Source organism: Nothoprocta perdicaria, unplaced genomic scaffold (assembly GCF_003342845.1).
Source record: "Nothoprocta perdicaria isolate Ctin4 unplaced genomic scaffold, notPer1 scaffold_52, whole genome shotgun sequence".
Classification (NCBI taxonomy): domain Eukaryota; kingdom Metazoa; phylum Chordata; class Aves; order Tinamiformes; family Tinamidae; genus Nothoprocta; species Nothoprocta perdicaria.
The window spans coordinates 1,116,298-1,122,299 of NW_020455777.1; positions in this window are offsets into that span (position 1 = coordinate 1,116,298).

Genomic DNA, 6,002 nt, shown 5'->3' on the forward strand with positions numbered 1-6,002 from the left:
TGAATATTAACAGTATTGAAAGCACTATTTTACAAAGCRGTAGCGTTGACTTTTTAGCTGCTCRTGATTGTGAGTGATGTAGTAAATGAACAAAAATTTCAGAAACAGAGCCAGCAAATGCCTGGAGTATTTGTCTCCTTGTCTACTCAGGAACTCRAAGAAAATACGGCTATCTGTGCCATACCCCTAAGCTGTTTGATCTGCCCCACAGACCAGCAACACTGTTCTTTGCTCGTTACAGTGACTCTGATTTTCTGTCATTAACTTGAGAGCACTAACAATTTCCCTAGCTCAAGTGAGACTAGGTTTTAAGTTGCAGCAGAAGATATGGTCCGTGGAATCAAATTAAGCAYATCACTGTACGGTGCTGTTTTTTCATCCAGAATGTTTTCTCTGAGGAACTTGCAGCCCTTTGCAGCTACTCAAAACACAAACAATAGTTTGAAATAAAAGTTACGTGYTGAGGGAGGAGACACTAAGAACAGTGTCTGGCAGCTGTAGCATTCTGAGGCTTTGCTCTTTTGGAATTATCTGTGATGAGCAGTTAAAGATTGTTCATGACTAACGTACCTGATCCAAAGCCTGACTTCAGGTTTGTGTGCTAGGCTGTTTCAAATTTAGCAAAAGAAATGTGTGGCAGGTAGCTTCAGTGATAATTTCTCAGAGAAACTCGAGAGAAGTGTTTTTGGAAGCCTTTTAGAATTACAAGTGTGTGTTTCATTAAAACATGGGAGAATGCAGCACTTTGTAGAATGTTCATGCCTCATCTTGCAAATGTTTCTTGAAAGGGTGTAAAGTGCATTTGGTGTGAGGACAAAATACATTGTTTCTTCCCATGCATTTCAGGGGAAAAAAAATGTAGTTCAGTGTGTKCGTGTGATCAGCAAGTGGCAAGATTTCTCTTAGGTAGAGAGTTTCTGGCAGACTTTGCTCACCTGTCTGCTGTGTCTTTGGCCTGAAATCAGACAAAGTTGTTCCAGGTTTTAGCTTTAAAACAGAAGACTTGTGACTGGTGAACAAAACAGTAAAAATCAAAGTTGCTCTGCAAGAGTTCAGGGGAAAAAAAAAAAGCTTTTTTTAACATGTAACTCTAAAATGGGATGGTGGCCTTCACTGAAATGCCTGAGTAGCTGCAGAGCAACGTTCCATTTGCAAGGAAGACGTGTACCGAGATAAATCAATGTGCTGTGCATGACTCCCCAGTAAAACACTAGTTGCACATATAGCTACTTACTGACCTTGCAGTATTTATCAGTAATAAACTATTAGGCACCTAAGATTTTGTCCTTTTCTTCGGTTTATATTTGATATTGACAGCAAAACTGAACACTGAGTAGAACCGACTTCAGCAGAGGGATTGCTTGAATCTGTTCAGATAAAATTATGCAACTAAAACAGCATTTACCACCTCAAGGAAACAACAACAACATATAAGAACAGATACTACACATTGATGGCTTTGTTGTGATGTAACTACCCATACAGTGCTTAGCTAGTTAGGCGGCTGTCCCGGGTCTGATACTGGGGCGCTCCTCTCTTCTCTGCTCGTGTGGAGGCCTCAAGAGCAGGGCCTGGCACGGGGCAGCCGTGGAGCACAGAGGCCGAGCCTAGATTCCTGCCAGGTGCCACCTGCTGGTCAGGGGCCAGTCTGGAGGCAGGACGGTCTCGGGCACAAGGACGTTACCTGCGATTACGGCTTGTGCTACAGGGACGGCAGCACCAGCAGCGGGTGCTCGCTAGCGATTCCCATCCCTGTCCTGTGCGGAAAGGCCTCGCGCAGAGCCCAGCCTGAGCTGCAAGCCCCCCAGCCAGCTCCCTTTTTCCTTCAGAATCACCACCATGATTCACCACTCAAGGCGGCAGCTGCATGATCCTCCAGGAATGGCATAAACCAGGAATAATCTTTGATTGATAGTTTTGTTAGCAGAATGTCTGGATCCCAACCCAACGTTGGGGTACCAAGAAAGTAAAAAATATAAATATACCAGAAGATATGCCAAATAAAAATCAGTTTTAAATCAATACTTCTCTAACATCTTTTTTTCATCATGGTTTTGAAAAAGTGCAACACAGTTTGCACAACACCTGATGGGGATTTTTGAAAGTCTATTTAATATATTACATGTATTAAATGGTAAACGCTGTTTTAGTTGCATAATTTTATCTAAACAGATTCAAGCAATCCCTCTGCTGAAGTTGGTTCTACTCAGTGTTCAGTTTTGCTGTCAATATCAAATATAAACCGAAGAAGAGGACAAAATCTTAGGTGCCTAATAGTTTATTACTGATAAATACTGYGAGGTCAGTAAGCAGATAGTATTTTGCTGAGGAGTCATGCACAGCACAGTGGTTTATCTCGGTACACGTCTTCCTTGCAAATGGTGGTATCTGCAGTGATTTAGCTCCGGAGGCCTTTAAATGTTATTCTTGTAAGGSTTAGCTTATCTTAAATGTGCATGTGGTTTCAAGCCACTGTGCCTGCACTAGTGGTTTAAGTTGGAACTGTTACAGTGAAGTTCAGGCACTCTAAAAATGGTGGGTTTGGTTTCCCTTATTTCTGGTAAGCAATAATGTATTCTATAATTTGCTTAAACGAGTTTGAAATCACCTAAGAAAAAAACATTCCCTTCATAGTGTGCCCTTAGAGAAAGAGGCCTAATTCCCATTTTACTTTTTAAGTAAATTTGCCACTCCTTTATATGTATCAAATTCTATACAGACTGCCAATCTAAGCAGACATATCTATGGGAAACAGGATTGGTTGTGTTAAGGAGTTSAATAGTAATTAAGAGCAACTTGTTTCCATCTGTTTAATTTTCAAGGGTGCTACAGGTTTACCTGTCTTTCAAAATGACACTGCAAATTTCTAATTTAGGTAATGCCTGTTTAATATTGTAAAAATTGGCTTTAAAATGTTTCTGAAACCATCCAAAAAGAGCATCTGTAGTGGTTTTTACTTATGATCCAGCTTGTCAATATTTATTTGGCTAAATATGTTTACAGAAATAATAGAAACCTCTGTTGTAAAATGTTTTTCATTCACTGCTGAAAGCCAGCTTTTCTAGCAGAAAAACAAACTTCATGACCTAATAAGGTGAGATTATGGATTTCTAAAATTATGTAGATTAACTATTCTGTTTAATTTTAGGCTATGTCATACTGTTTTTGATGTCAGAGTTGTCCTATGGGAATGCATAGAGTTTAAAAGCTTTAAATGCTTTGATGTTTGTAAAAGGGGAAAAAAAAAAAAAATCATTTTCTTTCCAAATTCACACAGAACACACTTACCTTTTCACAAAGATTTAGCTTGAGGGAAGCACAGCTTTCAAAGTATGTTAATATCCCCCTGTTGAGAAACTACAAAATAAAAAGCAAGAAACAGGTGTTCAATTTTCCGCTTTAGACTAGCAGCCTCTGCTGCTGCAAACTAATTTTTGTCCTGTGCACCTTTCTGTATCCACATTACAATTTTAAGTTAGATCGGCTGAGCTAATATGCATCTTGGGAACAATAATTCCAGGCCAATCTAGAATATAAGGAAAGAAATTGGCATTTCCAGATGCTGCCTTGATTAGAAACCAAGTTTCCATCCAGCTGCAAATTTCACGCTTTTGGGATAAAACCCTTGTGGTTTCCATTAAACTGAAGGCCTTGCATTTTACAGTGCATCTCCTGCAAGTGTTGTCCTGCGCAGCAGAAGAGAATCAGCCCTGCATCAGAAACAGATGGATGTGATTACAAGGATGAAGAAGGCAGCTCAGCTCCTCCATGGAGCTGTTTGCATTGCAAAAACCAAATGATGTGAGCAAAGACACCTGCATTTTTGATGATATTATGTGCAATATGATCTGTTGTCCATCCAAATCATTGTCTTCTGAGAGTCGCTTTGTATTTTGGGTTGAAGTTGTGTCCAGTATTTTGAACATCTTTTAAAGAGATCGATACAATCRGTTTCTCTGCTGCCATATTAAAAGTAGCCACCTTCGTTTTGTCTTCAAAAGCAGTGCTGAAAGAGTGTGATTTTGAATCAGTGTCTTTTTCCTGCAAGCTTTTAATCAGATTTTTATAATATGGAGTAACAATTAATGGAGAACAGAAAGAAACAGCAAAGAAATTTTGTTAAGAAATTTTAAAACTACTCATAATAATATCAGCACATTCTAAAGAGGAAAAAAAAACCCCATGCAACTAGGCTCAGACACACGTGGTATGAAGTCTTTCTAGATGCACAGCCATGAACTAGGCCATGAACGAGGGGATCAGCTGATCTGCTGCTTCTCTGCATTTGCTTGAACAGTCATGATCCCCTGATCCCCTGCTATGAGCCTGTGAGAGATGTATATAGATAGGTCTGCTTTACAGAGGAGTGTGTATCAAATTTAACATCTTTTTTTCTTTTTCCTTTTTTTTTTTTTTTCATTTGCAGTTATGTGGGGCCTCCTCTGAAGTCTTATTCCCACTATGAAATGTTTAATATCACCTGATGACTGGTACTTCTCAGAGGTCAATAGGAACATTTGGTATGTACTCATTGACTTATTTTTTTTGAAAAAGGATTAAGAGAAAGGAGGTCATGAGAAATAAAGGCAGTGCCTTGTGATGACTATGAGATTGGATGGAGCATAAATCACAGACAGCAAATTTAATTACTTATAATTAAAAGGGAATGGATTTTCTGTCATGCATGCTAAAACATGTTCTGTACTAGCAATGCTAAGCAATCTCTGACCTCAGAACACACACAGTAAACCTACTTCTCTTCTAGTGTGGCTGGAGAGCCTAGGCCCGAGTTGGCTGTCATGGTCTCTTTTATAAAGGCAGCTCCATGCCCGGCTTCCCTGTGATGAGAAAGTTCTGAGTAGCTCTGTCTAGGATAAAATACATCCTTTGAGAGTACTTTTTTTTATCTGATCTTCCTTAATCGTATGTATTCACACGTGGGAATAGTTGGAGAAAGCACCTGTGTAAAAAGACGACCATGGATTTTTCCCAGGAACGTTGATGCAGCACATGGACAAATCCTCCCTTCATGCTGGCTCATGTTGTACAACAGATGTTTTGGTTTATGGTCTTTATTTTTTAATTATTTTTAATTATTTTACCTTCAGTGTGAAAGAGCAGAGAGTGATAACCCTTGTGTTAAAAAGTCATTAACTATGTTTCAAGAAATACAGAAAGCAAAGTACTGGATTTTTTKACTTTTGGAAGGTGAAGAATATATGTATCTATCTTTAGTATAAAATATGGAGAACATGACATATTTTACAAGTCTGAGTATGTTGTACAATGGGCTGTCAGGGTGTATTGCCACTGACTCCACAGTATTGCTCTCAGTTGCTACTGATTTAACTAAACCTACATAAAATGATGCTTCAAATTTAACCAGGTATCTCCTGCATTCTGAGCTGGTGAAGCATCCCAGGGAAGCAGTCCTGCAGGGACAGGGCTACTACCTCTGCAATCAGCTGCACCAGTTGCACCCTGGGGTCCCAGCCAGCGTTGGGCACATCGCTGCATGAGATAATCCAAGAATSCCAGAATGGTTGAGTTTGGAAGGGACCTCTAGAGATCATCTAGTCCATCCCCCCTGCTCCAGCAGGGACACCCAGAGCACGGGGCACAGGGCGGCATCCAGGCGGGTTTGGAAGACCTCCAGAGAAGGAGACTCCACAGCCTCCCTGGGCAGCCTGTGCCAGGGCTCTGGCACCCTCACAGTGAAGAAGTTCCTCCTCACATGGAGACAGGAATTGAAACTTCCTGTTTTCARTTTGTATCCATTGCCCCTTGTCACTGGCCACCAGCGAGGAGAGTTTGGTCCCATCGTCCCTTCATTTTCCCCTTACATATATGGATCAGATCCCCTCTCAGCCTTCTCTTCTCCAAGCTAAACAGGCCCAGCTCACTYGTCTCTCCTCCTAAGATAGAAACTACACTCCCTTAATCATCTTAGTTGCTCTCCGCTGGACCCTCTCGAGAAGCTCCACGTCCCTCCTATACTGGGG